Source organism: Lissotriton helveticus, chromosome 2_1, assembly GCF_964261635.1.
Source record: "Lissotriton helveticus chromosome 2_1, aLisHel1.1, whole genome shotgun sequence".
NCBI lineage: Eukaryota > Metazoa > Chordata > Amphibia > Caudata > Salamandridae > Lissotriton > Lissotriton helveticus.
In genome coordinates this window covers 1,632,307,670-1,632,334,299 of record NC_136059.1, presented here as the reverse complement: position 1 = coordinate 1,632,334,299, position 26,630 = coordinate 1,632,307,670, and positions in this window count along the sequence as shown.

Here is a 26,630-nt window from a genome sequence, read left to right as displayed (position 1 = left end):
GTTTATATCTCTTCCCGCAGTGAATAAACATGTTTAAGCCCTCAAAGTGAGCATTTGGGCCTTTTTAAGTCACTTTTTACCATGAGCCAAATCTTGAGTTTTGGCTCCCTAGAAGCATGAAAATGACAATAAAGATGCTCATTTTATCTCCAAAAGTGATGATACACCTCTGAGAGTCAAAATTAGTTGAAAGATGAACATTTTCAAAACGGACTATTTTGGTCATCTCAGAGCAACTTCATCAGGTCGCGCGTCATCGATCGTTTTGCATGAAAAATTGAACGTTCTTGCATGAACATTAATTTACTCTAAATGTTGTTTATATCTCTTCCCGCAGTGAATAAACATGTTTTAAGCCCTCGAAGAGAGCATTTGGGTCCTTTTAATTCACTTTTAACCATGAGCCAAATCTTGAGTTTTGGCTCCTTAGAAGCATGAAAATGACGATAAAGATGCTCATTTTATCTCCAAAAGTGATGATCCACCTCTGAAAGTCAGAATTAGTTGAAAGATGGAAGGTTTTAAAACGGACCATTTTGGTCATCTCAGAGCAATTTCATCAGGTCGCTGGTCATCGATCGTTTTGCATGAAAAATTGAACGTTCTTGCATGAACATTAATTTACTCTAAATGTTGTTTATATCTCTTCCCGCAGTGAATAAACACGTTTTAAGCCCTCAAAGTGAGCATTTGGGTCCTTTTAAGTCACTTTTACCCATAAGCCAAATCTTGTGTTTTGGCTCCCTAGAAGCATGAAAATGACTATAAAGATGCTAATTTTAGCTCCAAAAGTGATGATCCACCTCTGAGAGTCAAAATTAGTTGAAAGATGAAAATTTTCAAAACGGACCATTTTGGTCATCTCGGAGCAATTTCATCAGGTCGCGGGTCATCTATCGTTTTGCATGAAAAATTGAACGTTCTTGCATGAACATTAATTTACCTTAAATGTTGTTTATATCTCTTCCTGCATTGAATAAACACGTTTTAAGCCCTCAAAGTGAGCATTTGGGCCTTTTTAAGTCACTTTTAACCATGAGCCAAATCTTGAGTTTTGGCTCCCTAGAGGTATGAAAATGACGATAAAGATGCTCATTTTATCTCCAAAAGTGATGATCCACCTCTGAGAGTCAAAATTAGTTGAAAGATGAACATTTTCAAAACGGACCATTTTGGTCATCTCGGAGCAATTTCATCAGGTCGCGGGTCATCGATCGTTTTGCAAGAAAAATTGAACGTTCTTGCATGAACATTAATTTACTCTAAATGTTGTTTATATCTCTTCCCGCAGTGAATAAACATGTTTTAAGCCCTCGAAGAGAGCATTTGGGTCCTTTTAATTCACTTTTAACCATGAGCCAAATCTTGAGTTTTGGCTCCTTAGAAGCATGAAAATGACGATAAAGATGCTCATTTTATCTCCAAAAGTGATTATCCACCTCTGAAAGTCAGAATTAGTTGAAAGATGGAAGGTTTTAAAACGGACCATTTTGGTCATCTCAGAGCAATTTCATCAGGTCGCGAGTCATCGATCGTTTTGCATGAAAAATTGAACGTTCTCGCATGAACATTAATTTACTCTAAATGTTGTTTATATCTCTTCCCGCAGTGAATAAACACGTTTTAAGCCCTCAAAGTGAGCATTTGGGCCTTTTTAAGTCACTTTTAACCATGAGCCAAATCTTGAGTTTTGGCTCCCTAGAAGCATGAAAATGACGACAAAGATGCTAATTTTATCTCCAAAAGTGATGATCCACCTCTGAGAGTCAAAATTAGTTGAAAGATGAACATTTTCAAAACGGACTATTTTGGTCATCTCAGAGCAATTTCATCAGGTCGCGGGGTCATCGATCGTTTTGCATGAAAAATTGAACGGTCTCGCATGAACATTAATTTACTCTAAATGTTGTTTATATCTCTTCCCGCAGTGAATAAACACGTTTTAAGCCCTCGAAGTGAGCATTTGGGCCTTTTTAAGTCACTTTTAACCATGAGCCAAATCTTGAGTTTTGGCTCCCTAGAAGCATGAAAATGACGACAAAGATGCTCATTTTATCTCCAAAAGTGATGATCCACCTCTGAGAGTCAAAATTAGTTGAAAGATGAAAATTTTCAAAACGGACCATTTTGGTCATCTCGGAGCAATTTCATGAGGTCGCGGGTCATCGATCGTTTTGCATGAAAAATTGAACGTTCTTGCATGAACATTAATTTACTCTAAATGTTGTTTATATCTCTTCCCGCAGTGAATAAACACGTTTTAAGCACTCGAAGTGAGCATTTGGGTCCTTTTAATTCACTTTTAACCATGAGCCAAATCTTGAGTTTTGGCTCCTTAGAAGCATGAAAATGACGATAAAGATGCTCATTTTATCTCCAAAAGTGATGATCCACCTCTGAAAGTCAGAATTAGTTGAAAGATGGACATTTTCAAAATGGACCATTTTGGTAATCTCAGAGCAATTTCATCAGGTCGCGGGTCAACGATCGTTTTGCATGAAAAATTGAACGTTCTCGCATGTACATTAATTTACTCTAAATGTTGTTTATATCTCTTCCCGCAGTGAATAAACACGTTTTAAGCCCTCAAAGTGAGCATTTGGGTCCTTTTAAGTCACTTTTACCCATGAGCCAAATCTTGAGTTTTGGCTCCCTAGAAGCATGAAAATGACGATAAAGATGCTCATTTTATATCCAAAAGTGATGATCCACCTCTGAGAGTCAAAATGAGTTGAAAGATGAAAATTTTCAAAACGGACCATTTTGGTCATCTCGGAGCAATTTCATCAGGTCGCGGGTCATCGATTGTTTTGCATGAAAAATTGAACGTTCTCGCATGAACAATAATTTACTCTAAATGTTGTGTATATCTCTTCCCGCAGTGACTAAACACGTTTTAAGCCCTCGAAGTGAGCATTTGGGTCCTTTTAAGTCACTTTTACCCATGAGCCAAATCTTGAGTTTTGGCTCCCTAGAAGCATGAAAATGACTATAAAGATGCTCATTTTAGCTCCAAAAGTGATGATCCACCTGTGAGAGTCAAAATTAGTTGAAAGATGAAAATTTTCAAAACGGACCATTTTGGTCATCTCGGAGCAATTTCATCAGGTCGCGGGTCATCGATCGTTTTGCATGAAAAATTGAACGTTCTTGCATGAACATTAATTTACTCTAAATGTTGTTTATATCTCTTCCTGCATTGAATAAACACGTTTTAAGCCCTCAAAGTGAGCATTTGGGCCTTTTTAAGTCACTTTTAACCATGAGCCAAATCTTGAGTTTTGGCTCCCTAGAAGTATGAAAATGACGATAAAGATGCTCATTTTATCTCCAAAAGTGATGATCCACCTCTGAGAGTCAAAATTAGTTGAAAGATGAACATTTTCAAAACGGACTATTTCGGTCATCTCAGAGCAATTTCATCAGGTCGCGGGTCATCGATCGTTTTGCATGAAAAATTGAACGTTCTCGCATGAACAATAATTTACTCTTAATGTTGTTTATATCTCTTCCCGCAGTGACTAAACACGTTTTAAGCCCTCGAAGTGAGCATTTGGGTCCTTTCAAGTCACTTTTACCCATGAGCCAAATCTTGAGTTTTGGCTCCCTAGAAGCATGAAAATGACTATAAAGATGCTCATTTTAGCTCCAAAAGTGATGATCCACCTCTGAGAGTAAAAATTAGTTGAAATATGAACATTTTCAAAACGGACCATTTTGGTCATCTCAGAGCAATTTCATCAGGTCGCGGGTCATCGATCGTTTTGCATGAAAAATTGAACGTTCTTGCATGAACATTAATTTACTCTAAATGCTGTTTATATCTCTTCCCGCAGTGAATAAACACGTTTTAAGCCCTCGAAGTGAGCATTTGGGCCTTTTTAGGTCACTTTTAACCATGAGCCAAATCTTGAGTTTTGGCTCCCTAGAAGCATGAAAATGACGACAAAGATGCTCATTTTATCTCCAAAAGTGATGATCCACCTCTGAGAGTCAAAATTAGTTGAAAGATGAAAATTTTCAAAACGGACCATTTTGGTCATCTCGGAGCAATTTCATGAGGTCGCGGGTCATCGATCGTTTTGCATGAAAAATTGAACGTTCTTGCATGAACATTAATTTACTCTAAATGTTGTTTATATCTCTTCCCGCAGTGAATAAACACGTTTTAAGCACTCGAAGTGAGCATTTGGGTCCTTTTAATTCACTTTTAACCATGAGCCAAATCTTGAGTTTTGGCTCCTTAGAAGCATGAAAATGACGATAAAGATGCTCATTTTATCTCCAAAAGTGATGATCCACCTCTGAAAGTCAGAATTAGTTGAAAGATGGACATTTTCAAAATGGACCATTTTGGTCATCTCAGAGCAATTTCATCAGGTCGCGGGTCAACGATCGTTTTGCATGAAAAATTGAACGTTCTCGCATGTACATTAATTTACTCTAAATGTTGTTTATATCTCTTCCCGCAGTGAATAAACACGTTTTAAGCCCTCAAAGTGAGCATTTGGGTCCTTTTAAGTCACTTTTACCCATGAGCCAAATCTTGAGTTTTGGCTCCCTAGAAGCATGAAAATGACGATAAAGATGCTCATTTTATATCCAAAAGTGATGATCCACCTCTGAGAGTCAAAATGAGTTGAAAGATGAAAATTTTCAAAACGGACCATTTTGGTCATCTCGGAGCAATTTCATCAGGTCGCGGGTCATCGATCGTTTTGCATGAAAAATTGAACGTTCTCGCATGAACAATAATTTACTCTAAATGTTGTGTATATCTCTTCCCGCAGTGACTAAACACGTTTTAAGCCCTCGAAGTGAGCATTTGGGTCCTTTTAAGTCACTTTTACCCATGAGCCAAATCTTGAGTTTTGGCTCCCTAGAAGCATGAAAATGACTATAAAGATGCTCATTTTAGCTCCAAAAGTGATGATCCACCTGTGAGAGTCAAAATTAGTTGAAAGATGAAAATTTTCAAAACGGACCATTTTGGTCATCTCGGAGCAATTTCATCAGGTCGCGGGTCATCGATCGTTTTGCATGAAAAATTGAACGTTCTTGCATGAACATTAATTTACTCTAAATGTTGTTTATATTTCTTCCCGCAGTGAATAAACATGTTTTAAGCCCTCGAAGTGAGCATTTGGGTCCTTTTAATTCACTTTTAACCATGAGCCAAATCTTGTGTTTTGGCTCCTTAGAAGCATGAAAATGACTATAAAGATGCTCATTTTAGCTCCAAAAGTGATGATCCACCTCTGAGAGTAAAAATTAGTTGAAAGATGAACATTTTCAAAACGGACCATTTTGGTCATCTCAGAGCAATTTCATCAGGTCGCGGGTCAACGATCGTTTTGCATGAAAAATTGAACGTTCTCGCATGAACATTATTTTACTCTAAATGTTGTTTATATCTCTTCCCGCAGTGAATAAACACGTTTTAAGCCCTCGAAGTGAGCATTTGGGCCTTTTTAAGTCACTTTTAACCATGAGCCAAATCTTGAGTTTTGGCTCCCTAGAAGCATGAAAATGACGATAAAGATGCTCATTTTATCTCCAAAAGTGATGATCCACCTCTGAGAGTCAAAATTAGTTGAAAGATGAACATTTTCAAAACGGACCATTTTGGTCATCTCGGAGCAATTTCATCAGGTCGCGGGTCATCGATCGTTTTGCATGAAAAATTGAACGTTCTTGCATGAACATTAATTTACTCTAAATGTTGTTTATATCTCTTCCTGCATTGAATAAACACGTTTTAAGCCCTCAAAGTGAGCATTTGGGCCTTTTTAAGTCACTTTTAACCATGAGCCAAATCTTGAGTTTTGGCTCCCTAGAAGTATGAAAATGACGATAAAGATGCTCATTTTATCTCCAAAAGTGATGATCCACCTCTGAGAGTCAAAATTAGTTGAAAGATGAACATTTTCAAAACGGACTATTTCGGTCATCTCAGAGCAATTTCATCAGGTCGCGGGTCATCGATCGTTTTGCATGAAAAATTGAACGTTCTTGCATGAACATTAATTTTACTCTAAATGTTGTTTATATCTCTTCCCGCAGTGAATAAACACGTTTTAAGCCCTCAAAGTGAGCATTTGGGTCCTTTTAAGTCACTTTTACCCATAAGCCAAATCTTGTGTTTTGGCTCCCTAGAAGCATGAAAATGACTATAAAGATGCTAATTTTAGCTCCAAAAGTGATGATCCACCTCTGAGAGTAAAAATTAGTTGAAAGATGAAAATTTTCAAAACGGACCATTTTGGTCATCTCGGAGCAATTTCATCAGGTCGCGGGTCATCGATCGTTTTGCATGAAAAATTGAACGTTCTTGCATGAACATTAATTTACCTTAAATGTTGTTTATATCTCTTCCTGCATTGAATAAACACGTTTTAAGCCCTCAAAGTGAGCATTTGGGCCTTTTTAAGTCACTTTTAACCATGAGCCAAATCTTGAGTTTTGGCTCCCTAGAGGTATGAAAATGACGATAAAGATGCTCATTTTATCTCCAAAAGTGATGATCCACCTCTGAGAGTCAAAATTAGTTGAAAGATGAACATTTTCAAAACGGACCATTTTGGTCATCTCGGAGCAATTTCATCAGGTCGCGGTCATCGATCGTTTTGCATGAAAAATTGAACGATCTTGCATGAACATTAATTTACTCTAAATGTTGTTTATATCTCTTCCCGCAGTGAATAAACACGTTTTAAGCCCTCGAAGTGAGCATTTGGGTCCTTTTAATTCACTTTTAACCATGAGCCAAATCTTGAGTTTTGGCTCCTTAGAAGCATGAAAATGACGATAAAGATGCTCATGTTATCTCCAAAAGTGATGATCCACTTCTGAAAGTCAGAATTAGTTGAAAGATGGAAGGTTTTAAAACGGACCATTTGGTCATCTCAGAGCAATTTCATCAGGTCGCGGGTCATCGATCGTTTTGCATGAAAAATTGAACGTTCTCGCATGAACAATAATTTACTCTAAATGTGTTTATATCTCTTCCCGCAGTGAATAAACACGTTTTAAGCCCTCGAAGTGAGCATTTGGGTCCTTTTAAGTCACTTTTACCCATGAGCCAAATCTTGAGTTTTGGCTCCCTAGAAGCATGAAAATGACTATAAAGATGCTCGTTTTAGCTCCAAAAGTGATGATCCACCTCTGAAAGTAAAAATTAGTTGAAAGATGAACATTTTCAAAACGGACCATTTTGGTCATCTCAGAGCAATTTCATCAGGTTGCGGGTCAACGATCGTTTTGCATGAAAAATTGAACGTTCTCGCATAAACATTATTTTACTCTAAATGTTGTTTATATCTCTTCCCGCAGTGAATAAACATGTTTAAGCCCTCAAAGTGAGCATTTGGGCCTTTTTAAGTCACTTTTTACCATGAGCCAAATCTTGAGTTTTGGCTCCCTAGAAGCATGAAAATGACAATAAAGATGCTCATTTTATCTCCAAAAGTGATGATAACACCTCTGAGAGTCAAAATTAGTTGAAAGATGAACATTTTCAAAACGGACTATTTTGGTCATCTCAGAGCAATTTCATCAGGTCGCGGGTCATCGATCGTTTTGCATGAAAAATTGAACGTTCTTGCATGAACATTAATTTACTCTAAATGTTGTTTATATCTCTTCCCGCAGTGAATAAACATGTTTTAAACCCTCGAAGAGAGCATTTGGGTCCTTTTAATTCACTTTTAACCATGAGCCAAATCTTGAGTTTTGGCTCCTTAGAAGCATGAAAATGACGATAAAGATGCTCATTTTATCTCCAAAAGTGATGATCCACCTCTGAAAGTCAGAATTAGTTGAAAGATGGAAGGTTTTAAAACGGACCATTTTGGTCATCTCAGAGCAATTTCATCAGGTCGCGAGTCATCGATCGTTTTGCATGAAAAATTGAACGTTCTCGCATGAACATTAATTTACTCTAAATGTTGTTTATATCTCTTCCCGCAGTGAATAAACACGTTTTAAGCCCTCAAAGTGAGCATTTGGGCCTTTTAAGTCACTTTTAACCATGAGCCAAATCTTGAGTTTTGGCTCCCTAGAAGCATGAAAATGACGACAAAGATGCTAATTTTATCTCCAAAAGTGATGATCCACCTCTGAGAGTCAAAATTAGTTGAAAGATGAACATTTTCAAAACGGACTATTTTGGTCATCTCAGAGCAATTTCATCAGGTCGCGGGGTCATCGATCGTTTTGCATGAAAAATTGAACGGTCTCGCATGAACATTAATTTACTCTAAATGTTGTTTATATCTCTTCCCGCAGTGAATAAACACGTTTTAAGCCCTCGAAGTGAGCATTTGGGCCTTTTTAAGTCACTTTTAACCATGAGCCAAATCTTGAGTTTTGGCTCCCTAGAAGCATGAAAATGACGACAAAGATGCTAATTTTATCTCCAAAAGTGATGATCCACCTCTGAGAGTCAAAATTAGTTGAAAGATGAAAATTTTCAAAACGGACCATTTTGGTCATCTCGGAGCAATTTCATGAGGTCGCGGGTCATCGATCGTTTTGCATGAAAAATTGAACGTTCTTGCATGAACATTAATTTACTCTAAATGTTGTTTATATCTCTTCCCGCAGTGAATAAACACGTTTTAAGCACTCGAAGTGAGCATTTGGGTCCTTTTAATTCACTTTTAACCATGAGCCAAATCTTGAGTTTTGGCTCCTTAGAAGCATGAAAATGACGATAAAGATGCTCATTTTATCTCCAAAAGTGATGATCCACCTCTGAAAGTCAGAATTAGTTGAAAGATGGACATTTTCAAAATGGACCATTTTGGTCATCTCAGAGCAATTTCATCAGGTCGCGGGTCAACGATCGTTTTGCATGAAAAATTGAACGTTCTCGCATGTACATTAATTTACTCTAAATGTTGTTTACATCTCTTCCCGCAGTGAATAAACATGTTTTAAGCCCTCAAAGTGAGCATTTGGGTCCTTTTAAGTCACTTTTACCCATGAGCCAAATCTTGAGTTTTGGCTCCCTAGAAGCATGAAAATGACGATAAAGATGCTCATTTTATATCCAAAAGTGATGATCCACCTCTGAGAGTCAAAATGAGTTGAAAGATGAAAATTTTCAAAACGGACCATTTTGGTCATCTCGGAGCAATTTCATCAGGTCGCGGGTCATCGATCGTTTTGCATGAAAAATTGAACGTTCTCGCATGAACAATAATTTACTCTAAATGTTGTGTATATCTCTTCCCGCAGTGACTAAACACGTTTTAAGCCCTCGAAGTGAGCATTTGGGTCCTTTTAAGTCACTTTTACCCATGAGCCAAATCTTGAGTTTTGGCTCCCTAGAAGAATGAAAATGACTATAAAGATGCTCATTTTAGCTCCAAAAGTGATGATCCACCTGTGAGAGTCAAAATTAGTTGAAAGATGAAAATTTTCAAAACGGACCATTTTGGTCATCTCGGAGCAATTTCATCAGGTCGCGGGTCATCGATCGTTTTGCATGAAAAATTGAACGTTCTTGCATGAACATTAATTTACTCTAAATGTTGTTTATATTTCTTCCCGCAGTGAATAAACATGTTTTAAGCCCTCGAAGTGAGCATTTGGGTCCTTTTAATTCACTTTTAACCATGAGCCAAATCTTGTGTTTTGGCTCCTTAGAAGCATGAAAATGACTATAAAGATGCTCATTTTAGCTCCAAAAGTGATGATCCACCTCTGAGAGTAAAAATTAGTTGAAAGATGAACATTTTCAAAACGGACCATTTTGGTCATCTCAGAGCAATTTCATCAGGTCGCGGGTCAACGATCGTTTTGCATGAAAAATTGAACGTTCTCGCATGAACATTATTTTACTCTAAATGTTGTTTATATCTCTTCCCGCAGTGAATAAACACGTTTTAAGCCCTCGAAGTGAGCATTTGGGCCTTTTAAGTCACTTTTAACCATGAGCCAAATCTTGAGTTTTGGCTCCCTAGAAGCATGAAAATGACGATAAAGATGCTCATTTTATCTCCAAAAGTGATGATCCACCTCTGAGAGTCAAAATTAGTTGAAAGATGAAAATTTTCAAAACGGACCATTTTGGTCATCTCGGAGCAATTTCATCAGGTCGCGGGTCATCGATCGTTTTGCATGAAAAATTGAACGTTCTTGCATGAACATTAATTTACTCTAAATGTTGTTTATATCTCTTCCTGCATTGAATAAACACGTTTTAAGCCCTCAAAGTGAGCATTTGGGCCTTTTTAAGTCACTTTTAACCATGAGCCAAATCTTGAGTTTTGGCTCCCTAGAAGTATGAAAATGACGATAAAGATGCTCATTTTATCTCCAAAAGTGATGATCCACCTCTGAGAGTCAAAATTAGTTGAAAGATGAACATTTTCAAAACGGACTATTTCGGTCATCTCAGAGCAATTTCATCAGGTCGCGGGTCATCGATCGTTTTGCATGAAAAATTGAACGTTCTCGCATGAACAATAATTTACTCTTAATGTTGTTTATATCTCTTCCCGCAGTGACTAAACACGTTTTAAGCCCTCGAAGTGAGCATTTGGGTCCTTTCAAGTCACTTTTACCCATGAGCCAAATCTTGAGTTTTGGCTCCCTAGAAGCATGAAAATGACTATAAAGATGCTCATTTTAGCTCCAAAAGTGATGATCCACCTCTGAGAGTAAAAATTAGTTGAAATATGAACATTTTCAAAACGGACCATTTTGGTCATCTCAGAGCAATTTCATCAGGTCGCGGGTCATCGATCGTTTTGCATGAAAAATTGAACGTTCTTGCATGAACATTAATTTACTCTAAATGTTGTTTATATCTCTTCCCGCAGTGAATAAACACGTTTTAAGCCCTCGAAGTGAGCATTTGGGCCTTTTTAGGTCACTTTTAACCATGAGCCAAATCTTGAGTTTTGGCTCCCTAGAAGCATGAAATGACGATAAAGATGCTCATTTTATCTCCAAAAGTGATGATACACCTCTGAGAGTCAAAATTAGTTGAAAGATGAACATTTTCAAAACGGACTATTTTGGTCATCTCAGAGCAATTTCATCAGGTCGTGGGTCATCGATCGTTTTGCATGAAAAATTGAACGTTCTCGCATGTACATTAATTTACTCTAAGTGTTGTTTATATCTCTTCCCGCAGTGAATAAACACGTTTTAAGCCCTCAAAGTGAGCATTTGGGTCCTTTTAAGTCACTTTTACCCATAAGCCAAATCTTGTGTTTTGGCTCCCTAGAAGCATGAAAATGACTATAAAGATGCTAATTTTAGCTCCAAAAGTGATGATCCACCTCTGAGAGTCAAAATTAGTTGAAAGATGAAAATTTTCAAAACGGACCATTTTGGTCATCTCGGAGCAATTTCATCAGGTCGCGGGTCATCGATCGTTTTGCATGAAAAATTGAACGTTCTTGCATGAACATTAATTTACCTTAAATGTTGTTTATATCTCTTCCTGCATTGAATAAACACGTTTTAAGCCCTCAAAGTGAGCATTTGGGCCTTTTTAAGTCACTTTTAACCATGAGCCAAATCTTGAGTTTTGGCTCCCTAGAGGTATGAAAATGACGATAAAGATGCTCATTTTATCTCCAAAAGTGATGATCCACCTCTGAGAGTCAAAATTAGTTGAAAGATGAACATTTTCAAAACGGACCATTTTGGTCATCTCGGAGCAATTTCATCAGGTCGCGGGTCATCGATCGTTTTGCATGAAAAATTGAACGTTCTTGCATGAACATTAATTTACTCTAAATGTTGTTTATATCTCTTCCCGCAGTGAATAAACACGTTTTAAGCCCTCGAAGTGAGCATTTGGGTCCTTTTAATTCACTTTTAACCATGAGCCAAATCTTGAGTTTTGGCTCCTTAGAAGCATGAAAATGACGATAAAGATGCTCATGTTATCTCCAAAAGTGATGATCCACTTCTGAAAGTCAGAATTAGTTGAAAGATGGAAGGTTTTAAAACGGACCATTTGGTCATCTCAGAGCAATTTCATCAGGTCGCGGGTCATCGATCGTTTTGCATGAAAAATTGAACGTTCTCGCATGAACAATAATTTACTCTAAATGTTGTTTATATCTCTTCCCGCAGTGAATAAACACGTTTTAAGCCCTCGAAGTGAGCATTTGGGTCCTTTTAAGTCACTTTTACCCATGAGCCAAATCTTGAGTTTTGGCTCCCTAGAAGCATGAAAATGACTATAAAGATGCTCGTTTTAGCTCCAAAAGTGATGATCCACCTCTGAAAGTAAAAATTAGTTGAAAGATGAACATTTTCAAAACGGACCATTTTGGTCATCTCAGAGCAATTTCATCAGGTTGCGGGTCAACGATCGTTTTGCATGAAAAATTGAACGTTCTCGCATAAACATTATTTTACTCTAAATGTTGTTTATATCTCTTCCCGCAGTGAATAAACATGTTTAAGCCCTCAAAGTGAGCATTTGGGCCTTTTTAAGTCACTTTTTACCATGAGCCAAATCTTGAGTTTTGGCTCCCTAGAAGCATGAAAATGACAATAAAGATGCTCATTTTATCTCCAAAAGTGATGATACACCTCTGAGAGTCAAAATTAGTTGAAAGATGAACATTTTCAAAACGGACTATTTTGGTCATCTCAGAGCAACTTCATCAGGTCGCGCGTCATCGATCGTTTTGCATGAAAAATTGAACGTTCTTGCATGAACATTAATTTACTCTAAATGTTGTTTATATCTCTTCCCGCAGTGAATAAACATGTTTTAAGCCCTCGAAGAGAGCATTTGGGTCCTTTTAATTCACTTTTAACCATTAGCCAAATCTTGAGTTTTGGCTCCTTAGAAGCATGAAAATGACGATAAAGATGCTCATTTTATCTCCAAAAGTGATGATCCACCTCTGAAAGTCAGAATTAGTTGAAAGATGGAAGGTTTTAAAACGGACCATTTTGGTCATCTCAGAGCAATTTCATCAGGTCGCGAGTCATCGATCGTTTTGCATGAAAAATTGAACGTTCTCGCATGAACATTAATTTACTCTAAATGTTGTTTATATCTCTTCCCGCAGTGAATAAACATGTTTTAAGCCCTCGAAGAGAGCATTTGGGTCCTTTTAATTCACTTTTAACCATGAGCCAAATCTTGAGTTTTGGCTCCTTAGAAGCATGAAAATGACGATAAAGATGCTCATTTTATCTCCAAAAGTGATGATCCACCTCTGAAAGTCAGAATTAGTTGAAAGATGGACATTTTCAAAATGGACCATTTTGGTCATCTCAGAGCAATTTCATCAGGTCGCGGGTCAACGATCGTTTTGCATGAAAAATTGAACGTTCTCGCATGTACATTAATTTACTCTAAATGTTGTTTATATCTCTTCCCGCAGTGAATAAACACGTTTTAAGCCCTCAAAGTGAGCATTTGGGTCCTTTTAAGTCACTTTTACCCATGAGCCAAATCTTGAGTTTTGGCTCCCTAGAAGCATGAAAATGACGATAAAGATGCTCATTTTATATCCAAAAGTGATGATCCACCTCTGAGAGTCAAAATGAGTTGAAAGATGAAAATTTTCAAAACGGACCATTTTGGTCATCTCGGAGCAATTTCATCAGGTCGCGGGTCATCGATCGTTTTGCATGAAAAATTGAACGTTCTCGCATGAACAATAATTTACTCTAAATGTTGTGTATATCTCTTCCCGCAGTGACTAAACACGTTTTAAGCCCTCGAAGTGAGCATTTGGGTCCTTTTAAGTCACTTTTACCCATGAGCCAAATCTTGAGTTTTGGCTCCCTAGAAGCATGAAAATGACTATAAAGATGCTCATTTTAGCTCCAAAAGTGATGATCCACCTGTGAGAGTCAAAATTAGTTGAAAGATGAAAATTTTCCAAACGGACCATTTTGGTCATCTCGGAGCAATTTCATCAGGTCGCGGGTCATCGATCGTTTTGCATGAAAAATTGAACGTTCTTGCATGAACATTAATTTACTCTAAATGTTGTTTATATTTCTTCCCGCAGTGAATAAACATGTTTTAAGCCCTCGAAGTGAGCATTTGGGTCCTTTTAATTCACTTTTAACCATGAGCCAAATCTTGTGTTTTGGCTCCTTAGAAGCATGAAAATGACTATAAAGATGCTCATTTTAGCTCCAAAAGTGATGATCCACCTCTGAGAGTAAAAATTAGTTGAAAGATGAACATTTTCAAAACGGACCATTTTGGTCATCTCAGAGCAATTTCATCAGGTCGCGGGTCAACGATCGTTTTGCATGAAAAATTGAACGTTCTCGCATGAACATTATTTTACTCTAAATGTTGTTTATATCTCTTCCCGCAGTGAATAAACACGTTTTAAGCCCTCGAAGTGAGCATTTGGGCCTTTTTAAGTCACTTTTAACCATGAGCCAAATCTTGAATTTTGGCTCCCTAGAAGCATGAAAATGACGATAAAGATGCTCATTTTATCTCCAAAAGTGATGATCCACCTCTGAGAGTCAAAATTAGTTGAAAGATGAAAATTTTCAAAACGGACCATTTTGGTCATCTCGGAGCAATTTCATCAGGTCGCGGGTCATCGATCGTTTTGCATGAAAAATTGAACGTTCTTGCATGAACATTAATTTACTCTAAATGTTGTTTATATCTCTTCCTGCATTGAATAAACACGTTTTAAGCCCTCAAAGTGAGCATTTGGGCCTTTTTAAGTCACTTTTAACCATGAGCCAAATCTTGAGTTTTGGCTCCCTAGAAGTATGAAAATGACGATAAAGATGCTCATTTTATCTCCAAAAGTGATGATCCACCTCTGAGAGTCAAAATTAGTTGAAAGATGAACATTTTCAAAACGGACTATTTCGGTCATCTCAGAGCAATTTCATCAGGTCGCGGGTCATCGATCGTTTTGCATGAAAAATTGAACGTTCTCGCATGAACAATAATTTACTCTTAATGTTGTTTATATCTCTTCCCGCAGTGACTAAACACGTTTTAAGCCCTCGAAGTGAGCATTTGGGTCCTTTCAAGTCACTTTTACCCATGAGCCAAATCTTGAGTTTTGGCTCCCTAGAAGCATGAAAATGACTATAAAGATGCTCATTTTAGCTCCAAAAGTGATGAACCACCTCTGAGAGTAAAAATTAGTTGAAATATGAACATTTTCAAAACGGACCATTTTGGTCATCTCAGAGCAATTTCATCAGGTCGCGGGTCATCGATCGTTTTGCATGAAAAATTGAACGTTCTTGCATGAACATTAATTTACTCTAAATGTTGTTTATATCTCTTCCCGCAGTGAATAAACACGTTTTAAGCCCTCGAAGTGAGCATTTGGGCCTTTTTAGGTCACTTTTAACCAAGAGCCAAATCTTGAGTTTTGGCTCCCTAGAAGCATGAAAATGACGATAAAGATGCTCATTTTATCTCCAAAAGTGATGATACACCTCTGAGAGTCAAAATTAGTTGAAAGATGAACATTTTCAAAACGGACTATTTTGGTCATCTCAGAGCAATTTCATCAGGTTGTGGGTCATCGATCGTTTTGCATGAAAAATTGAACGTTCTCGCATGTACATTAATTTACTCTAAATGTTGTTTATATCTCTTCCCGCAGTGAATAAACACGTTTTAAGCCCTCAAAGTGAGCATTTGGGTCCTTTTAAGTCACTTTTACCCATAAGCCAAATCTTGTGTTTTGGCTCCCTAGAAGCATGAAAATGACTATAAAGATGCTAATTTTAGCTCCAAAAGTGATGATCCACCTCTGAGAGTCAAAATTAGTTGAAAGATGAAAATTTTCAAAACGGACCATTTTGGTCATCTCGGAGCAATTTCATCAGGTCGCGGGTCATCGATCGTTTTGCATGAAAAATTGAACGTTCTTGCATGAACATTAATTTACCTTAAATGTTGTTTATATCTCTTCCTGCATTGAATAAACACGTTTTAAGCCCTCAAAGTGAGCATTTGGGCCTTTTTAAGTCACTTTTAACCATGAGCCAAATCTTGAGTTTTGGCTCCCTAGAGGTATGAAAATGACGATAAAGATGCTCATTTTATCTCCAAAAGTGATGATCCACCTCTGAGAGTCAAAATTAGTTGAAAGATGAACATTTTCAAAACAGACCATTTTGGTCATCTCGGAGCAATTTCATCAGGTCGCGGGTCATCGATCGTTTTGCATGAAAAATTGAACGTTCTTGCATGAACATTAATTTACTCTAAATGTTGTTTATATCTCTTCCCGCAGTGAATAAACACGTTTTAAGCCCTCGAAGTGAGCATTTGGGTCCTTTTAATTCACTTTTAACCATGAGCCAAATCTTGAGTTTTGGCTCCTTAGAAGCATGAAAATGACGATAAAGATGCTCATGTTATCTCCAAAAGTGATGATCCACTTCTGAAAGTCAGAATTAGTTGAAAGATGGAAGGTTTTAAAACGGACCATTTGGTCATCTCAGAGCAATTTCATCAGGTCGCGGGTCATCGATCGTTTTGCATGAAAAATTGAACGTTCTCGCATGAACAATAATTTACTCTAAATGTTGTTTATATCTCTTCCCGCAGTGAATAAACACGTTTTAAGCCCTCGAAGTGAGCATTTGGGTCCTTTTAAGTCACTTTTACCCATGAGCCAAATCTTGAGTTTTGGCTCCCTAGAAGCATGAAAATGACTATAAAGATGCTCGTTTTAGCTCCAAAAGTGATGATCCACCTCTGAAAGTAAAAATTAGTTGAAAGATGAACATTTTCAAAACGGACCATTTTGGTCATCTCAGAGCAATTTCATCAGGTTGCGGGTCAACGATCGTTTTGCATGAAAAATTGAACGTTCTCGCATAAACATTATTTTACTCTAAATGTTGTTTATATCTCTTCCTGCAGTGAATAAACATGTTTAAGCCCTCAAAGTGAGCATTTGGGCCTTTTTAAGTCACTTTTTACCATGAGCCAAATCTTGAGTTTTGGCTCCCTAGAAGCATGAAAATGACAATAAAGATGCTCATTTTATCTCCAAAAGTGATGATACACCTCTGAGAGTCAAAATTAGTTGAAAGATGAACATTTTCAAAACGGACTATTTTGGTCATCTCAGAGCAATTTCATCAGGTCGCGGGTCATCGATCGTTTTGCATGAAAAATTGAACGTTCTTGTATGAACATTAATTTACTCTAAATGTTGTTTATATCTCTTCCCGCAGTGAATAAACATGTTTTAAGCCCTCGAAGAGAGCATTTGGGTCCTTTTAATTCACTTTTAACCATGAGCCAAATCTTGAGTTTTGGCTCCTTAGAAGCATGAAAATGACGATAAAGATGCTCATTTTATCTCCAAAAGTGATGATCCACCTCTGAAAGTCAGAATTAGTTGAAAGATGGAAGGTTTTAAAACGGACCATTTTGGTCATCTCAGAGCAATTTCATCAGGTCGCGAGTCATCGATCGTTTTGCATGAAAAATTGAACGTTCTCGCATGAACATTAATTTACTCTAAATGTTGTTTATATCTCTTCCCGCAGTGAATAAACACGTTTTAAGCCCTCAAAGTGAGCATTTGGGCCTTTTTAAGTCACTTTTAACCATGAGCCAAATCTTGAGTTTTGGCTCCCTAGAAGCATGAAAATGACGACAAAGATGCTAATTTTATCTCCAAAAGTGATGATCCACCTCTGAGAGTCAAAATTAGTTGAAAGATGAACATTTTCAAAACGGTCTATTTTGGTCATCTCAGAGCAATTTCATCAGGTCGCGGGGTCATCGATCGTTTTGCATGAAAAATTGAACGGTCTCGCATGAACATTAATTTACTCTAAATGTTGTTTATATCTCTTCCCGCAGTGAATAAACACGTTTTAAGCCCTCGAAGTGAGCATTTGGGCCTTTTTAAGTCACTTTTAACCATGAGCCAAATCTTGAGTTTTGGCTCCCTAGAAGCATGAAAATGACGACAAAGATGCTCATTTTATCTCCAAAAGTGATGATCCACCTCTGAGAGTCAAAATTAGTTGAAAGATGAAAATTTTCAAAACGGACCATTTTGGTCATCTCGGAGCAATTTCATGAGGTCGCGGGTCATCGATCGTTTTGCATGAAAAATTGAACGTTCTTGCATGAACATTAATTTACTCTAAATGTTGTTTATATCTCTTCCCGCAGTGAATAAACACGTTTTAAGCACTCGAAGTGAGCATTTGGGTCCTTTTAATTCACTTTTAACCATGAGCCAAATCTTGAGTTTTGGCTCCTTAGAAGCATGAAAATGACGATAAAGATGCTCATTTTATCTCCAAAAGTGATGATCCACCTCTGAAAGTCAGAATTAGTTGAAAGATGGACATTTTCAAAATGGACCATTTTGGTCATCTCAGAGCAATTTCATCAGGTCGCGGGTCAACGATCGTTTTGCATGAAAAATTGAACGTTCTCGCATGTACATTAATTTACTCTAAATGTTGTTTATATCTCTTCCCGCAGTGAATAAACACGTTTTAAGCCCTCAAAGTGAGCATTTGGGTCCTTTTAAGTCACTTTTACCCATGAGCCAAATCTTGAGTTTTGGCTCCCTAGAAGCATGAAAATGAAGATAAAGATGCTCATTTTATATCCAAAAGTGATGATCCACCTCTGAGAGTCAAAATGAGTTGAAAGATGAAAATTTTCAAAACGGACCATTTTGGTCATCTCGGAGCAATTTCATCAGGTCGCGGGTCATCGATCGTTTTGCATGAAAAATTGAACGTTCTTGCATGAACATTAATTTACTCTAAATGTTGTTTATATTTCTTCCCGCAGTGAATAAACATGTTTTAAGCCCTCGAAGTGAGCATTTGGGTCCTTTTAATTCACTTTTAACCATGAGCCAAATCTTGTGTTTTGGCTCCTTAGAAGCATGAAAATGACTATAAAGATGCTCATTTTAGCTCCAAAAGTGATGATCCACCTCTGAGAGTAAAAATTAGTTGAAAGATGAACATTTTCAAAACGGACCATTTTGGTCATCTCAGAGCAATTTCATCAGGTCGCGGGTCAACGATCGTTTTGCATGAAAAATTGAACGTTCTCGCATGAACATTATTTTACTCTAAATGTTGTTTATATCTCTTCCCGCAGTGAATAAACACGTTTTAAGCCCTCGAAGTGAGCATTTGGGCCTTTTTAAGTCACTTTTAACCATGAGCCAAATCTTGAGTTTTGGCTCCCTAGAAGCATGAAAATGACGATAAAGATGCTCATTTTATCTCCAAAAGTGATGATCCACCTCTGAGAGTCAAAATTAGTTGAAAGATGAAAATTTTCAAAACGGACCATTTTGGTCATCTCAGAGCAATTTCATCAGGTCGCGGGTCATCGATCGTTTTGCATGAAAAATTGAACGTTCTTGCATGAACATTAATTTACTCTAAATGTTGTTTATATCTCTTCCTGCATTGAATAAACACGTTTTAAGCCCTCAAAGTGAGCATTTGGGCCTTTTTAAGTCACTTTTAACCATGAGCCAAATCTTGAGTTTTGGCTCCCTAGAAGCATGAAAATGACGATAAAGATGCTCATTTTATCTCCAAAAGTGGTGATACACCTCTGAGAGTCAAAATTAGTTGAAAGAGGAACATTTTCAAAACGGACTATTTTGGTCATCTCAGAGCAATTTCATCAGGTCGCTGGTCATCGATCGTTTTGCATGAAAAATTGAACGTTCTTGCATGAACATTAATTTACTCTAAATGTTGTTTATATCTCTTCCCGCAGTGAATAAACACGTTTTAAGCCCTCAAAGTGAGCATTTGGGTCCTTTTAAGTCACTTTTACCCATAAGCCAAATCTTGTGTTTTGGCTCCCTAGAAGCATGAAAATGACTATAAAGATGCTAATTTTAGCTCCAAAAGTGATGATCCACCTCTGAGAGTCAAAATTAGTTGAAAGATGAAAATTTTCAAAACGGACCATTTTGGTCATCTCGGAGCAATTTCATCAGGTCGCGGGTCATCGATCGTTTTGCATGAAAAATTGAACGTTCTTGCATGAACATTAATTTACCTTAAATGTTGTTTATATCTCTTCCTGCATTGAATAAACACGTTTTAAGCCCTCAAAGTGAGCATTTGGGCCTTTTTAAGTCACTTTTAACCATGAGCCAAATCTTGAGTTTTGGCTCCCTAGAGGTATGAAAATGACGATAAAGATGCTCATTTTATCTCCAAAAGTGATGATCCACCTCTGAGAGTCAAAATTAGTTGAAAGATGAACATTTTCAAAACGGACCATTTTGGTCATCTCGGAGCAATTTCATCAGGTCGCGGGTCATCGATCGTTTTGCATGAAAAATTGAACGTTCTTGCATGAACATTAATTTACTCTAAATGTTGTTTATATCTCTTCCCGCAGTGAATAAACACGTTTTAAGCTTTCGAAGTGAGCATTTGGGTCCTTTTAATTCACTTTTAACCATGAGCCAAATCTTGAGTTTTGGCTCCTTAGAAGCATGAAAATGACGATAAAGATGCTCATGTTATCTCCAAAAGTGATGATCCACTTCTGAAAGTCAGAATTAGTTGAAAGATGGAAGGTTTTAAAACGGACCATTTGGTCATCTCAGAGCAATTTCATCAGGTTGCGGGTCATCGATCGTTTTGCATGAAAAATTGAACGTTCTCGCATGAACAATAATTTACTCTAAATGTTGTTTATATCTCTTCCCGCAGTGAATAAACACGTTTTAAGCCCTCGAAGTGAGCATTTGGGTCCTTTTAAGTCACTTTTACCCATGAGCCAAATCTTGAGTTTTGGCTCCCTAGAAGCATGAAAATGACTATAAAGATGCTCGTTTTAGCTCCAAAAGTGATGATCCACCTCTGAAAGTAAAAATTAGTTGAAAGATGAACATTTTCAAAACGGACCATTTTGGTCATCTCAGAGCAATTTCATCAGGTTGCGGGTCAACGATCGTTTTGCATGAAAAATTGAACGTTCTCGCATAAACATTATTTTACTCTAAATGTTGTTTATATCTCTTCCCGCAGTGAATAAACATGTTTAAGCCCTCAAAGTGAGCATTTGGGCCTTTTTAAGTCACTTTTTACCATGAGCCAAATCTTGAGTTTTGGCTCCCTAGAAGCATGAAAATGACAATAAAGATGCTCATTTTATCTCCAAAAGTGATGATACACCTCTGAGAGTCAAAATTAGTTGAAAGATGAACATTTTCAAAACGGACTATTTTGGTCATCTCAGAGCAATTTCATCAGGTCGCGGGTCATCGATCGTTTTGCATGAAAAATTGAACGTTCTTGCATGAACATTAATTTACTCTAAATGTTGTTTATATCTCTTCCCGCAGTGAATAAACATGTTTTAAGCCCTCGAAGAGAGCATTTGGGTCCTTTTAATTCACTTTTAACCATGAGCCAAATCTTGAGTTTTGGCTCCCTAGAAGCATGAAAATGACTATAAAGATGCTCATTTTAGCTCCAAAAGTGATGAACCACCTCTGAGAGTAAAAATTAGTTGAAATATGAACATTTTCAAAACGGACCATTTTGGTCATCTCAGAGCAATTTCATCAGGTCGCGGGTCATCGATCGTTTTGCATGAAAAATTGAACGTTCTTGCATGAACATTAATTTACTCTAAATGTTGTTTATATCTCTTCCCGCAGTGAATAAACACGTTTTAAGCCCTCGAAGTGAGCATTTGGGCCTTTTTAGGTCACTTTTAACCAAGAGCCAAATCTTGAGTTTTGGCTCCCTAGAAGCATGAAAATGACGATAAAGATGCTCATTTTATCTCCAAAAGTGATGATACACCTCTGAGAGTCAAAATTAGTTGAAAGATGAACATTTTCAAAACGGACTATTTTGGTCATCTCAGAGCAATTTCATCAGGTTGTGGGTCATCGATCGTTTTGCATGAAAAATTGAACGTTCTCGCATGTACATTAATTTACTCTAAATGTTGTTTATATCTCTTCCCGCAGTGAATAAACACGTTTTAAGCCCTCAAAGTGAGCATTTGGGTCCTTTTAAGTCACTTTTACCCATAAGCCAAATCTTGTGTTTTGGCTCCCTAGAAGCATGAAAATGACTATAAAGATGCTAATTTTAGCTCCAAAAGTGATGATCCACCTCTGAGAGTCAAAATTAGTTGAAAGATGAAAATTTTCAAAACGGACCATTTTGGTCATCTCGGAGCAATTTCATCAGGTCGCGGGTCATCGATCGTTTTGCATGAAAAATTGAACGTTCTTGCATGAACATTAATTTACCTTAAATGTTGTTTATATCTCTTCCTGCATTGAATAAACACGTTTTAAGCCCTCAAAGTGAGCATTTGGGCCTTTTTAAGTCACTTTTAACCATGAGCCAAATCTTGAGTTTTGGCTCCCTAGAGGTATGAAAATGACGATAAAGATGCTCATTTTATCTCCAAAAGTGATGATCCACCTCTGAGAGTCAAAATTAGTTGAAAGATGAACATTTTCAAAACAGACCATTTTGGTCATCTCGGAGCAATTTCATCAGGTCGCGGGTCATCGATCGTTTTGCATGAAAAATTGAACGTTCTTGCATGAACATTAATTTACTCTAAATGTTGTTTATATCTCTTCCCGCAGTGAATAAACACGTTTTAAGCCCTCGAAGTGAGCATTTGGGTCCTTTTAATTCACTTTTAACCATGAGCCAAATCTTGAGTTTTGGCTCCTTAGAAGCATGAAAATGACGATAAAGATGCTCATGTTATCTCCAAAAGTGATGATCCACTTCTGAAAGTCAGAATTAGTTGAAAGATGGAAGGTTTTAAAACGGACCATTTGGTCATCTCAGAGCAATTTCATCAGGTCGCGGGTCATCGATCGTTTTGCATGAAAAATTGAACGTTCTCGCATGAACAATAATTTACTCTAAATGTTGTTTATATCTCTTCCCGCAGTGAATAAACACGTTTTAAGCCCTCGAAGTGAGCATTTGGGTCCTTTTAAGTCACTTTTACCCATGAGCCAAATCTTGAGTTTTGGCTCCCTAGAAGCATGAAAATGACTATAAAGATGCTCGTTTTAGCTCCAAAAGTGATGATCCACCTCTGAAAGTAAAAATTAGTTGAAAGATGAACATTTTCAAAACGGACCATTTTGGTCATCTCAGAGCAATTTCATCAGGTTGCGGGTCAACGATCGTTTTGCATGAAAAATTGAACGTTCTCGCATAAACATTATTTTACTCTAAATGTTGTTTATATCTCTTCCTGCAGTGAATAAACATGTTTAAGCCCTCAAAGTGAGCATTTGGGCCTTTTTAAGTCACTTTTTACCATGAGCCAAATCTTGAGTTTTGGCTCCCTAGAAGCATGAAAATGACAATAAAGATGCTCATTTTATCTCCAAAAGTGATGATACACCTCTGAGAGTCAAAATTAGTTGAAAGATGAACATTTTCAAAACGGACTATTTTGGTCATCTCAGAGCAATTTCATCAGGTCGCAGGTCATCGATCGTTTTGCATGAAAAATTGAACGTTCTTGTATGAACATTAATTTACTCTAAATGTTGTTTATATCTCTTCCCGCAGTGAATAAACATGTTTTAAGCCCTCGAAGAGAGCATTTGGGTCCTTTTAATTCACTTTTAACCATGAGCCAAATCTTGAGTTTTGGCTCCTTAGAAGCATGAAAATGACGATAAAGATGCTCATTTTATCTCCAAAAGTGATGATCCACCTCTGAAAGTCAGAATTAGTTGAAAGATGGAAGGTTTTAAAACGGACCATTTTGGTCATCTCAGAGCAATTTCATCAGGTCGCGAGTCATCGATCGTTTTGCATGAAAAATTGAACGTTCTCGCATGAACATTAATTTACTCTAAATGTTGTTTATATCTCTTCCCGCAGTGAATAAACACGTTTTAAGCCCTCAAAGTGAGCATTTGGGCCTTTTTAAGTCACTTTTAACCATGAGCCAAATCTTGAGTTTTGGCTCCCTAGAAGCATGAAAATGACGACAAAGATGCTAATTTTATCTCCAAAAGTGATGATCCACCTCTGAGAGTCAAAATTAGTTGAAAGATGAACATTTTCAAAACGGTCTATTTTGGTCATCTCAGAGCAATTTCATCAGGTCGCGGGGTCATCGATCGTTTTGCATGAAAAATTGAACGGTCTCGCATGAACATTAATTTACTCTAAATGTTGTTTATATCTCTTCCCGCAGTGAATAAACACGTTTTAAGCCCTCGAAGTGAGCATTTGGGCCTTTTTAAGTCACTTTTAACCATGAGCCAAATCTTGAGTTTTGGCTCCCTAGAAGCATGAAAATGACGACAAAGATGCTCATTTTATCTCCAAAAGTGATGATCCACCTCTGAGAGTCAAAATTAGTTGAAAGATGAAAATTTTCAAAACGGACCATTTTGGTCATCTCGGAGCAATTTCATGAGGTCGCGGGTCATCGATCGTTTTGCATGAAAAATTGAACGTTCTTGCATGAACATTAATTTACTCTAAATGTTGTTTATATCTCTTCCCGCAGTGAATAAACACGTTTTAAGCACTCGAAGTGAGCATTTGGGTCCTTTTAATTCACTTTTAACCATGAGCCAAATCTTGAGTTTTGGCTCCTTAGAAGCATGAAAATGACGATAAAGATGCTCATTTTATCTCCAAAAGTGATGATCCACCTCTGAAAGTCAGAATTAGTTGAAAGATGGACATTTTCAAAATGGACCATTTTGGTCATCTCAGAGCAATTTCATCAGGTCGCGGGTCAACGATCGTTTTGCATGAAAAATTGAACGTTCTCGCATGTACATTAATTTACTCTAAATGTTGTTTATATCTCTTCCCGCAGTGAATAAACACGTTTTAAGCCCTCAAAGTGAGCATTTGGGTCCTTTTAAGTCACTTTTACCCATGAGCCAAATCTTGAGTTTTGGCTCCCTAGAAGCATGAAAATGAAGATAAAGATGCTCATTTTATATCCAAAAGTGATGATCCACCTCTGAGAGTCAAAATGAGTTGAAAGATGAAAATTTTCAAAACGGACCATTTTGGTCATCTCGGAGCAATTTCATCAGGTCGCGGGTCAACGATCGTTTTGCATGAAAAATTGAACGTTCTCGCATGAACATTATTTTACTCTAAATGTTGTTTATATCTCTTCCCGCAGTGAATAAACACGTTTTAAGCCCTCGAAGTGAGCATTTGGGCCTTTTTAAGTCACTTTTAACCATGAGCCAAATCTTGAGTTTTGGCTCCCTAGAAGCATGAAAATGACGATAAAGATGCTCATTTTATCTCCAAAAGTGATGATCCACCTCTGAGAGTCAAAATTAGTTGAAAGATGAAAATTTTCAAAACGGACCATTTTGGTCATCTCAGAGCAATTTCATCAGGTCGCGGGTCATCGATCGTTTTGCATGAAAAATTGAACGTTCTTGCATGAACATTAATTTACTCTAAATGTTGTTTATATCTCTTCCTGCATTGAATAAACACGTTTTAAGCCCTCAAAGTGAGCATTTGGGCCTTTTTAAGTCACTTTTAACCATGAGCCAAATCTTGAGTTTTGGCTCCCTAGAAGCATGAAAATGACGATAAAGATGCTCATTTTATCTCCAAAAGTGGTGATACACCTCTGAGAGTCAAAATTAGTTGAAAGAGGAACATTTTCAAAACGGACTATTTTGGTCATCTCAGAGCAATTTCATCAGGTCGCTGGTCATCGATCGTTTTGCATGAAAAATTGAACGTTCTTGCATGAACATTAATTTACTCTAAATGTTGTTTATATCTCTTCCCGCAGTGAATAAACACGTTTTAAGCCCTCAAAGTGAGCATTTGGGTCCTTTTAAGTCACTTTTACCCATAAGCCAAATCTTGTGTTTTGGCTCCCTAGAAGCATGAAAATGACTATAAAGATGCTAATTTTAGCTCCAAAAGTGATGATCCACCTCTGAGAGTCAAAATTAGTTGAAAGATGAAAATTTTCAAAACGGACCATTTTGGTCATCTCGGAGCAATTTCATCAGGTCGCGGGTCATCGATCGTTTTGCATGAAAAATTGAACGTTCTTGCATGAACATTAATTTACCTTAAATGTTGTTTATATCTCTTCCTGCATTGAATAAACACGTTTTAAGCCCTCAAAGTGAGCATTTGGGCCTTTTTAAGTCACTTTTAACCATGAGCCAAATCTTGAGTTTTGGCTCCCTAGAGGTATGAAAATGACGATAAAGATGCTCATTTTATCTCCAAAAGTGATGATCCACCTCTGAGAGTCAAAATTAGTTGAAAGATGAACATTTTCAAAACGGACCATTTTGGTCATCTCGGAGCAATTTCATCAGGTCGCGGGTCATCGATCGTTTTGCATGAAAAATTGAACGTTCTTGCATGAACATTAATTTACTCTAAATGTTGTTTATATCTCTTCCCGCAGTGAATAAACACGTTTTAAGCTTTCGAAGTGAGCATTTGGGTCCTTTTAATTCACTTTTAACCATGAGCCAAATCTTGAGTTTTGGCTCCTTAGAAGCATGAAAATGACGATAAAGATGCTCATGTTATCTCCAAAAGTGATGATCCACTTCTGAAAGTCAGAATTAGTTGAAAGATGGAAGGTTTTAAAACGGACCATTTGGTCATCTCAGAGCAATTTCATCAGG